Source organism: Lepidochelys olivacea (genome assembly GCF_965140295.1).
Source record: "Lepidochelys olivacea isolate rLepOli2 genome assembly, chromosome: 14".
NCBI classification, from domain to species: domain Eukaryota; kingdom Metazoa; phylum Chordata; order Testudines; family Cheloniidae; genus Lepidochelys; species Lepidochelys olivacea.
The window spans coordinates 2297438-2310251 of NC_140424.1; positions in this window are offsets into that span (position 1 = coordinate 2297438).

Consider the following 12814-nt stretch of genomic DNA (forward strand, 5'->3'; position numbering starts at 1 on the left):
TTGATTAGTGAAGTGGGTCAAGGGATGCAAGGACTTCCAGTCTGGGAACACTGTACTGAAGAGAAAGAGTATTGCATAACTTCCCAACCCCTTCCTCATTTACCTCCCATTTAAGGCTGCTATCCAGGCCTAGTAAGATCTCTCCAGGAGCTGGAGTATAAAGGGACCCTTTCATGTTGTTCACAATAGAGTTTGCGTGTGTGACAGTGTGAATCAGTTTGACAGAACTTCTGATGCAAGCATTTAATTAACTCTAGATGTCCCCTGTGAGTCTCATTACAAAAGACTGAAACATTAAAGGTTCCTTCTCAGAAACCATTCTTATCTGTCTCTGTGCTTTCCTCCTAACTAACCAATGTCCAGTGGGTTTAATATGAGAATTAGACCCAAAGATTTGAGGTTCACCTCATGCACCGGGGAAAAAATATGATGGTTACTGTTCCTCAAGCAAATGGTTTATGCATTGCTCTCGTCAACATTTGGGGAGAAGGCATGGTCATTGGTATAAAGGCCTGGTGAATCCCTTGCTATATTCCATCAGGTTCTGTAACTTGAATGAAAAGCTAAGGAAAGTGACCAAGAACATAAGAACAGCCATATTGGGTCAGACCAAAGCTCCATCTAGCCCAGTGTCCTGTTGGCCAACAGTGGCCAGTGCCAGGTGCCCCAGAGGGAATGAACAGAACAGGGAATCATCAAGTGATCCATCCCCTGTCGCCCATTCCCAGCTTCTAGCAAACAGAGGCTAGGGATGCCATCCCCCACAAGGAGTGAGCAAATAGCTGGTCACTGTCCCCTAAGCACTGCAATGCCTCTGTGCGGTAGCTTTGCCCTAACTCTTCTCCAAGGCTTTGCATTGGTACCTTTCACTAGTGCCACCTGAACGCTAATCGTCAGAGGACATACACTGGTACTTGCTACAGTAAACCTTCCTGAGTCTTCCAACCTGTTCCACAGGCACCATAAATGGTCACTGCTCACTTCTACCCCCTCCCACACCCCAGCACTGCTCCTATGCACTGTCACCTCCCAGAAATCTACCATCACTGGAAACCTGCTCTGGGTTCACAGAATTTAAGATGCAAAGATTAGTAACAACTGGTAAACAATGGACTGTCTTGTTGTTCTGTAGCACAGTGGGGTCATGGACCATGACTGGGACTCCTAGGTACTACAAAAATACAAATAAATTATAATAATCACAGAGTCATAGGACTGGAAGGGAGGTCATCTAGTCTAGTCCCCTGCGCTCATGGCAGGACTAAGTATTATCTAGACCATCCCTGACAGGTGTTTGTCTAACATGCTCTTTAAAATCTCCAATGATAAAGATTCCACAACCTCCCTAGGCAATTTATTGATAGTTACTCTGATAGGAAGTTTTTCCTAATGTCCAACCTAAACCTCCCTTGCTGCAATTTAAGCCCATTGCTTCTTGTCCTATCCTCAGAGGTTAAGAACAATTTTTCTCCCTTCTCCTTGTAACTACACTTTATGTAGTTTATGCACTTTATGTAGTTTATGCACTTTAAAACTGTTATCATGTCCCCAATCAGTCTTCTCTTCTCCAGACTAAACAAACTCAATTTTTTCAATCTTTCCTCATAGGATGGTGCTTTCTAGACCTTTAATCATTTTTGTTGCTCTTCTCTGGATTTGTCCACATCTTTCCTTAAATGTGGCTCACAGAACTGGACACAATACTCCAGTTGAGGCCTAATCAGTGTGGAATAGAGCGGAATAATTACTTCTTGTGTCTTAATTACAACACTCCTGCTAATACACGTCCCAGAATGATGTTCACTTTTTTTGCAACAGCGTTACCCTGTTGACTCATATTTAGCTTGTGATCCACTATGACCGCCAGATCCCTTTCTGCAGTACTCCTTCCTAGGCAGTCGTTTCCCATTTTGTATGTGTGCAACTGATTGTTCCTTCCTAAGTGCAGTACTTTGCATTTGTCCTTATTGAATTTCAACCTTTATACTTCAGATCATTTCTCCAGTTTGTCCAGATCATTTTGAATTTTAATCCTACCCTCCAGAGCACTTGCAACCCCTTCCAGCTTGGTATCATCCGCAAACTTTATGTGTGCTCTCTATGCCATCATCTAAATCATTGATGAAGATATTGAACAGAACCTGACCCAGAACTGAACCCTGTGGGACCCCACTCATCATGCCCTTCCAGCATGACTGTAAACTACTGAAAATTACTCTCTGGGAACGGTTTTTCAACCAGTTGTGCACCCACCTTATAGTAGCTCGATCTAGGTTGTATTTCCCTAATAATAATTGCTTAGCCAAAAGCTTATGTGACAGTTTGTTCTCATAATGATCATAACTTCAATCTACAATGGCCTCATTTCTTTGTACTCTGTAGTTTCATATTAGCATATGTTGCTCTGGAGAGACCTGATCCATAGCCCACTGAAGTCATTGTGAATCTTACCTCTGATTCCGTGTCCTTTGAATCAGGCCCTAGCTCAGGAATTTGTCAGTGGAAAGGCTTGTGCTTTCCTCTAGGGTTCTCGTATCTTGCTCCATTTGGCCTGATTTCTTTTTCTCCTCTTTGACATCCATCTTGCATTTTCTGAGTGCAAAAATAAGGGGGGCGGGTATTGTAGGGACAGGGACAGTGGCTCTTGCCTTATCTGGCCAAACCTGAGCTCTCTTGTCCCTTTGCTCTGTCAGGTTCTGAGAAAGGGGATGGAATGAAAAAGTCTGAAAAGACCATAGGTCTCTGCACTGGTGTGAATGCTGAAATCAGTGGAATTAAACCCTGGGTAAAACAGGTGTACATGAGAACAGACTCAGGTTCCACCTCTGCAAACATCCACATGTTATTCACAAACGGCTGGTGTCACTGAACAGGCTGATTTAACTAGGACCCAGCCAGGGGGATCCTTTGTGGTTCACGGGACACTATGCTTTTGTGATATTAAGGTGACAGGTGCAACACAAGAGCTGCTGAGATACTGTGGGGCATATAAAGACCTAGATAGGAAAAAATGTGATCTATATAGATACACAAAACAACTCCTTGGTTCTCCTACCTCAAAGGAAGAGTTGGCAATTGTGAACTAGAATTCAGCTTCTTCATAAACGTTGCATCATGCACCAGGGTCTGTTATTGCTTTTGTGGATTTAGTCGGTGTGCAGGGCAAGCTCCTTTTATTTTTAAACATTCCCTCCCCACCTCCAAAGAGCAGATTTGCCTTTGTAACTGAGTAACTGGCTAGGACCCCTTCAGATGACTTGGTGCTGAATATCAGCCAGAGGGAACACTGTGTGCATGTGGGGGGTGGCTGGAGGAGAGGATATTACAGTATTTCAAAGCGGTCCAAGCTGCTCCCTCAAGGGACTGAGATTCCTGCCTTCACAATAACCTTTGCCAAAGCCCACTGCCTGAGGAAGAGGTAATATATGTAAATATTCAATCTGTCCAAAGCTAACCTTTGGGTGAGAACAACAGAATTACAAATATAAAAGGGATTTTTTTTAAAGTGAACAAATCTCTTTAATCCTGGAAGCTGGAGCCCCAGAGAGCAATGAGCTGCAGAACAGTCTCTCTTGTTCAGGAAGTCGGCTGTACATAAAGCACCTTCCTCTGGGGTAGTGTTAATTTCACAGATAATTCTCCTCTCTGCAGTGGGGACAGCACAATCCATTATGGAAACAGGGAGCCTTGAGATGGGAAATCATAATGGTTAGGCTTCAATTAGTGTGAAATCCCCACCCCTTTTGCCTGTCCATCAAGGAGGAGTCAGCTGACAAGTAATTTAGTTGTAGATTGCCCTAGTGCTATCTTTAAGGATCCAGGAGGGAGCAGAGATTCCCTGACCCCTGTTTCTCTGACCCCTGGATTGCATGTGTCTATAACTCATCCAAAAATGTGCTTTCAGGTGGAACTTGGCACATGAGGGTTATTCTGGGTAAGAACACAATGGGGAAAGGACCTTTACCCAGGATTACAGAGTAATGTGGTCTGCACCTCTTGCTAGCCCTGTCCCACAAGCAGGGAGAGCTGAGTTCCTTTTACAATTCTTTAAGGCCTAGGATGGGACAAGGGCTAAATGGGCTCAGAATGAGCTATTGCTGCTCCGTGGCTAAGTTTGCTGGACGATTTCAGTTTAAAGCTGATTCTTTTCCCCACTCTCTAAAATCCACAATACACTGTTAGATCAGTGTGAAAATTGGTACGGTGTGATAACTCGAAGAGACATTCTGTGCTTTCAGGGTGGAGTGTTCCTTGCCATATCAGGCAGCAGGCAAACATTTCACACTGGAGCTCTGAAATTTGCTGCATTTAGCTGCAGTCTCTCTCTTTGCAGATCTCTCTCCCTTTCTCTGTCTTCTCCCTTCTTTCTCTTTCTCTCACTGTTCCTGGATCCAAAGTCAATTTTCTTCCCTGTGCCTGACACTTACAGCCAGGGAGGATGAAAAGATGGTTCTCCATACTAGCTAGGTCTCAGAGATGCTATAGGGACATGGATCCTTTCATTACAAATAATTAATTTAGCTACATATTGCATAACATTCTGAACAGGTTTCTGGGGCAATCTCATGCTAGCTGGATGCACAGCCCCTATCAATATTACATTACATTTAGGTACTACCGTTATGAAGCTTCATTAAAAATTTAATTTGTGGTTTAAAACTTCAGCATTCCCTTAAAAGTGTAGCAGAGAAATAATTTTTGGTGTTTGGGGCTGGATCCTGCATCAGCCGAAATTTCAGGGGGAGATACACAACGGGCTCAGATACCATGATGTTGCATTCTGTGTAAGAACCTGAATAGAACTGAACTAGAAAGGGAGAGATGATACACACCTGAGTGGCTATCAGCCTTGTTGTCCCTCCTGGTCACTGCCAGCTGCCACAGGCATTTCCTTGACTCCTGGAATGAACCTGGATTCCTTGTGCGTCCATGTTTGGCAGCCAGAATTGGATGGAAGGAGGCCCACCCATGGCCACCCCTCAGTCGTTTACCTGATCATCCTAATCCCCAACGTTCCCAGAATTTCTCACTTACCCATTTTAAAAGAAAGCTAAGCGTGACTTTGGTGATGGCGAAAGGTGCCAGATCCCAGTGCTGGGACATGAAGCTGTGTCTTTATCCATTAGCACAGGGTGCTGGCAAAACAAGCTGCTTTACTCTGCTCAGTCTGGAGCTGGAAGGGGCCCCTTGAGGAGTGGAGAGAGGTGTTCAGTCTCTGGGGCCCGTTTGGTTCTTGGCCTCTCTGCTGAAGCTGCCCACAAGGGTCCAAGCTGTGACTGTAGCTTTAGTGTTATAAAATCCATATTGGTGAGGGGGCAAAATTGCAGTGAGCTTCTCATGCCCATAAAAGGAGGGAAAGTCTCTTCGTAATAAGGAGTAGGTGCTTCCGACGTAAACACAGGCTCAGAGCCTGCTTTAGGCATCTGCAAAAGCTACAGTTCTCTCCACACAGCCCCCCCCCCCGCCACCAAATGCAGCTGAGTCTCCAGCTGCTGAGAAATAGAATAAATGTTTCAATGAAAAATTAAACAGAAAATAAAGTTTTTTTCACTGACTTTTTAATTGAGAAAATATCCCAGCTGTATTTCACACTTACAATCCGCATGAGTGTGTTCAGAGCTCATTGGTGTCCTTCAGAAAGCAGAGCTACCGTGTCATCTTCCTCCTCCGTCTCCTCGCTCGGGTCTGATCCTGCTCCCATTGAAATGAACGGCAAAACAATGCAGAGAGCTGGATGGATAGATATGGGCCTAATTTTCAGAGGTGTGGTGCACCTGCAGTTCCCATGAATTTTTAACTGGAGTTGCGGGAGCGCTGGAAACCATCCTCATATAGATCTGTACTATTATGATTTATAAAGCATCTACGGCTTTCAAGGCAGTGCTCTGACAAAACCAGAGACTTTGGCTGAGATTTTAAAAGAAGCCTAAAGGAATTTGGCATCCAAATCCCAGTGACATTCAGTGGGAATCGGGCACCTAGGCTCCTTGGACAATCCCAGGTTTAAACCTCAACCCTGCAAGCGGCTCTGCCTCAGCAGCCCTCTGCATCCACATGGAGCTCCGTGTAAGACTAGGGCTCCGTGTAAGACTGAGTCCCTGCTGTGAAGAGCTCTGTAACGGGGTGCACTCACCGCTCGGCATCTCCTGCTGGCTGTCTTGGGAATTAGCTCTGCGTGGTAGTGTGCCCTCTTCGGGTGGTGCCTCACCACCATCACTCCTGCTCTAGGACCCACGTCTCTCCAAGGGCTGTGGTGTCCTCTTCAGTGACACAGCTCTCTGGCCATGCCGCACACTGGACTCCCCTTTCTGGGGGACCTGCCGTCTGCTGTTCAGCCACTTCCCTTAGGGGCAACTGCAGTGTATTGTCTGGCCACTTCCTCGTGGCCCCAGCATCCTCTGTGCCCTTGCCTCAGGGCCTCAGCCTGCAAACCCCAGCAGCCAGCCAGGAGCCGACTCTCGCTCCCCCGGTCCCTGCTAGCAGCACTGCTTTTCCCAGGGTGCTGGCAAGTCTCTCAGCCCTCCAGAGACACAGTCCTTCCTCCCTGGGCTCCCAGCAGAGAACTGCCCTCCTCTGCCCTGCAGATCCCTTTTCATATGGGCCCGCTTGGCCCTGCTTGGCTGCTCCCTTCAGCCCTTCTCTGATTGGTTGCATCCTGCGCAGCCTCCCCTAGGGCTCTATTAACCCCTCAGAGTGCCCCATCACATGTTCACATTCCAAAGAGATGAAAGAGAGGGAGAGAAGGGATGTAACAAAAGCCAGTGACTGAGCAATGAGTGTCAGTGCCATGATTTTTCTACGAGTGTGCATTATTCTTGTACTCTCTCTTTCTCACTGGTCCCTATGTGAATGCCACGTGGAAGGGAAGGCGAGGCTCTGCCGGCCTTCCGGGAGAGTGGTGATTATAGGAAGGATTCAAAGGGGGAAAAAGTGGAGGTGTGGCCAGCCAGGTCAAGGTGACAATTCCAGGGATGTCCAGAGAAGGGGCTGGCTAGCCTACACAGTGCATGCAGGTATATAGCATAGTACACTCCCATTTATCCAAATGCCCAGGGAGACATCTGAAAGTTTTGGGTAACCAGGCAGCTGGACAAATGGAAGTGCTATTCAATAACATAGGCTACATGGGGGACACACTGTGGATTTGGACAACTCAGCTTGCTGGATAAAGAGAGTTCAGATAACTGGAGTTATACCATATACGGTACACAAGTGAACACACAGAACTGAAAAGGGATGGATTTAAACACCTGCTTAAAAGTTCTGTTGAGCCGTGGCCTTTATATATTTAGGTTATTATTTGTTTGGCCTTTGTGGCTCCCCTTTGCACCTTCCTCTGGAATTCTCACACCACCCCAAACTTGTGGAAAGTACTCTTCTTCTTTTTCTTCTTCTTCTTCTTCTACATACGCAAAGTAACGACATTGTCGACATATACTCTGTGGGCCGTACTCCACTTTATGCCAGTCTAATTGTTCAAATCAGCAGTTACTCCTGATTTACACTGGTGTAAATGACAGCAGTGTCAGGCCCTGCAGTGTGTGTGCTAATATCAATATTCCCAGATCACATTTGTTATTTGCCTTGTTAATTATAATGAGATTAACCACAGAGCCCAATCGAATTCCCACAGCTCCAGCAGCTTGCTATCAAGTTCACATATCAGCCTCAAAACCCAGAGAAGGAATGGGAAATGGGTTTTGATCATTAGGTCACTGTGATTGGGGAATTTGAGATTTGAAAAGTGATAGGAAAGGGAGAACTGTTTTAACTGGTCAATTTTGCCAACGCAGTAAAGAGGGGACTAGAGATTATACAGATTCTACAAAAAGGCAGAATTTCCATGGCTGGCTAGAATGGGGAGGGAGGGTTTTTTTCATTCAGAAGGACATTAGCATTAATTTTACAGGGACCACAAACTGTTGCTTTTTTCCCATTGAAGACTTGTGTTATTTGTACATGAGTCTCTTGGTCGTTGTCTTTCTTTCTTTTATTGTACGTCATAAAACCAAACATTTTAATGGTTCTGATTATGGAGCAATCTCAGCAGTATAATTTCTAAATGCTGCTGCTGTGGAATAACTTCCATGTTCCCGAGCCCACAGAAATCTGAGTCTGAGACTCAGAGGCATTTGCCCCAGCCGTGCTCTGCAAAATGTGAAATTACTTCTTCCTATTAGGCAGCTCAGTTCTGGATAGATAGAATGTCAAGTCTAGCCCACCCTCTTTGGGAAGGTACATTTGACATGGTAACAGCAAAAAAGACATCCCAGCAAATAAGGCACTTGGTCTAAGTGCTTTGCACAGGCTCAGAAAGAGCTAACAGAATTCTCTGACTTCATTTCCCATAGTTTAGGGGCTGTTTTGCCACTGAGTCACAGCTGATACTGATCTATAGTACCTGCAGATTGTTCAAGGAAACATTCCTGCCCTTATAAATGAGAGAGCTGGCTAATATCGGTTAGGATGATGATGATGATGTCTATAATAGTACAACTATTGTTTATTTAAATACATATTCCTTGGTGACACAAAATTATCAGGAGTTGCAAAGAGGCACAGAAAGATAATGATAATTTAATGAATGATCTTACATTTAGATAATGCCTTTCATTGAGATGGAGAGCAAAGTGGTTTGGGAACTCTACTCACTGATTATACAAACTACCAAATCTGTTGTATCCCCAGTTGTGTTGAGTACAGCTCCACCCATATTTTATAAGAAAACCACCTCCATTAAGCCACCAATTTTTGTCAGTCCTGGGAGTGGTCATTTAGGCGAGACTTCACTGTGTGTACAAGTATATATGAATTTTTACACCCATCAGTGAAGTGCAGACACCTCTGGAGTGCTCTGCAGCATCTGTTTAAAAACCTATGTTTGTTGATGACACGCGCTAGTGTGAACAGCATGGGCAAGCAGCGGCTACACGGTGTGTCTTTTAGCGGCCTGGCTGTCGCAGCACAGCTGTGTCGCTAAAAGCTGCGTAGTGTAGACAAAGGCTTATTCTGGGGTCGGTGCACCTCCCCAGTGAGTACAAATGCTGTAACCTCTCCTCTCTCAGGACTTGTTGTAATATTATGGCCCTGGGCCCTGGCAGTTGTGCTAAATAGGAGAGAAGTGATAATGGCTCAAATGGGAAAAGGTGGGGGTGGTCTTACAAGTCCCCCCTGCTCTACATGATGAGAGGGTCCCATCCATTCCTGTTGTCTTTGCACCTCTTTGGTTGGAAATCTGCCAGAAACAAAGAGCTAACGAGCAGGGCGATGGCCTGGGAGGATATCACCAACCCACCCTCCTCTTGGGCTGATGAAACTCCCAAGTCCTTACTCTTAACCTGAGGTGCCCCTTATAAGCTCCTGGAGGCTTTTGGTGCCAGTTGAACAAACAAGTGTGTGAAATATGCAAGTCATCATGCTGGTGTTACCTGAGCAGCTGACTTTGAACCCTTCTACCTGGCAACAAAGAAGAGTCCATGTGTTCAGGGGAAGGGAGCAAGTGGAAAGGGAGCAGGGAGGGAGACATGAGCCTGCACCCCAGCATCTCTTTGCCTCATAAGCTTATTGACAGGTGACATCAATCTGCAATTTGATCATCAAGGGCCTGAATCTCCCCATGCCATACATCGTATGTCATCCCTTCCATCTGGGCAACATGCCCCTTGTTCTGAGCTATTCCATTCCCCGCCCTGGTACAAGAACGGGGAGGTGTAGGGATGAGGAGGGCTTTACACTCAACTTGTGTCTCCTGCATTCTGAGGCTCTTCCTTCTCCTGCTCAGCCCCAGCAGTGAATTACAGCAGCCTCCAGGGCTGTGGGCAGTGGAGAATAGCTGGTGTGTAACACACTCTGACCATGTCCCTCCCTCCTCCTATGTAACCCCAGAACTTGACATTACTGCAGTCAAACATTCTGGGGTCCAGCCACTGTTAGCTGAAAACCAAATACAACTAGGTAGGAATAATCTTAGGCTCTGAGAGGCAAGGTCAGACAGCTGCATGATTACAGTTCAGAATGGGAGGGTGGGACAGAGAGTTCATGTACCATGAATGGTTGGACAGTTCGTTTTAAGTGCCCCTGGCATATAAGTTTTATTGTTGTTATGACTAGAAATACTAGAAATGCTTTGATGATATGCGATAACAAGTAATTTGCTGAAATTAGGAGAATTGGTGACCCCCTAGGGTTGCTATGGTGACCCACTAGGAGTCACTATGAGTTACATGCTTTATTTAAGTTAGCTATAAAAGATTAAGCAAAAGAATACACTTTGGAGCAGTTCGAGGAAGCGTTTCTTCAACCAAGGAGCTGACACCTAAGCTCCCCAGCAGCTGGACAGAAGGAGGGCCCCCGAAGCCTGGCTGCTGATCACTCAAAACCATCTCAGTCTTTGGGTAAATATAAATGTTTTGGGATGCTCTGAACATATTGCAACAGCATATATTTGGGTGTGTGCTTGAGACCCAATAAAAAAGTGGGTTTAGGTAAAAGCATTCTTGTTTGTACCAATCATTTATCAGCGGGAGGAGCTGCGTCCCCACTGATTTATTCCTGACACCGCCAGGAGAGAAACAGTCGAGTTGCCCCTGCTTTGGGTTCTGAAAACCCTGGGTAACCCCTACAGAACATCTCCAGTGCTAGGAGCCCTGCTGCCAGTTCTATGCCAGCTGTGGAACTCCCTGATGCATGGGCGAGGTATTCTCTGAGGGCTACTTCTGGCCTTCTCATGGGCCCTGTATGCTGCAGAGTGGCAAAAAGGGACTGCAGACACAGTAGAGAATCAGGCCCCAGCTTGTGTGTGTGTGTGTGTTCGCACTTCTGAAAGCAAATTGAGCTGGAGTAAGACACAATATCCACAGCTGTTTAAACAAAGTATCGTTATCCCCTCCCTTTTCCCTCCAAGTTTGATTCTTCTGCTCTCTTTCTACCCGGCTAGTCTGCATCGTGGGGTGAGAAAGCTGCAGCCTTCCTGCTCCTCTGAATCACTGTCAGTGGCCCCCTGGTGCAGTGTGTAACCTGCTTAGACGGCAGAAGCCAGGCTTCAGCAGTAACTATTTATCAGATGATGCTTTGTACTCCAGTGCCTTTGGCAGGCAGCCTGAAGGACGCTCTGTTACGTTGAGTCTGACAGGTTTAATACTACAGCTGATCTTTCTCAAAAGTTCCATGGTGGAGAGAGAGAGAGAGAGGTTACCATGCCCTTCTGTGCTATCTCAGCCTCTCTCAGAGAGGCAGGTGTCACTGGGCACTGCTGGGAAAGAGAAAGACAGGCGTCTGACTCAGGCTGAGGGTGCACATTGAATCTGGCACATAGCATCAGCTCCTCATTCTCACTGGCCCTCCCCACAACCCCAAAACCTGATTCCTGTTTCCAGGCTTCAGTGCTCTGATTCACATTTCCTACAAGGAGACAAGCACTGAAATCTGTGCACTGCGGACGCATAAATAATAGAACTGAAATAATCCTTAGTTAAAAATAGATATTCTTTTTAATAAATATTTTACATGCTGTCTTTAGGATATAAAACTCCCCTGACCGAAGTGTTAAAACAAACCCTGGTGTTAGACCCTAAGATTTTAAAACAACCCCACGTCTGACTTTACAAACAATGCTTGACTGGGCAAGGGTTTTATATATATAGAAAGATATAAAATAATTCTAAAACATTTAAGCTTTTAGAAAATAGGGCCAGATCTCTTTGGCTAAAGGGCCGCTTTTACGTCTGTGGGTAATTTGGTGACTTTTGAATTCAATTGATGCAAATTAATTTTAAAATACCTATTGGATGTTTATGAATACTTTTGTCCTTCCCAATCCCTCCCCAAATCAGAGGAGCTGGAATTAGCTGCTTGTAGCTTGCAGCAGGACCATGGAGTGACCAGTGACAGGGGGAACTGATTTGAGGGCATTGGGTGGCCCCTGTGACTGAGTTAGGTAAAGATGATGCACAAGTAGAAAGAATTTAAAGAACCTTACAACATCCCAAATGTCACTAACGGCCCACTAAAGTGGCTCTGTCAGCACAGAACTCACATATTAGAAATAACTTTCCCTATCTCTGTTGCTAATAGCTCCTTAGAGTATTTGATAAAGTCTTATCAGCTTGATTTTCCTTTGCTGTTTATGCTGGGGTTTTTACCATCTGCTTGTCACTCAGTTTGGACAATAAACACAGGTTGGCCAGCTTCTCTTGTTTTTCCCTAATCAATTTCCCTTTCTGGTGTTCATGCACTAGGACAAAACTGTTGATTTGGGGGGTCACAGCACTGTACAAGACTGTTTCAATTCCTCTATCTGCTTCTCCATACACACCCACACCGTTGTAACTGATTCCTCTCTTCTAAATGTCTGTTGATACTAGGTTTTCTAAAACCATTTCAAAAAAATGTAACTGATTTGCCTAAAACTAGTTGATAATATTTTAGTTGACTTTTCCTGCTACTTACCTTTTCTTTTCTTCTTTTTAGCGCTGAATGGTGAAAAAGTAGAGGGTAGCAAAACTGAATGAGCTGGCTGGGCAGGAGGAGCAGGCTGATTGTGGAGGAGATTTTTCCCAACAATGATAGGAAATAGAGGAAAAGAACCCACATATTATATGGGGCTTTGATAGAATATGGGAAAGTTTGCCAAAGTGAGAGTTTCTGGTTATCTTGCTGCAGGTGATCCTGCCGGATATCATTTGACACATGCCTGCATAGCCCACCTGACATGCTGTTTCCTTTTTCCTTGACTACTTAGAGATGGGGGGTTTGCAAGCAGCCAATTTGCTAAATCATGATTCATATTTGTAAAAGTTAAACTCTAGGACTGAAA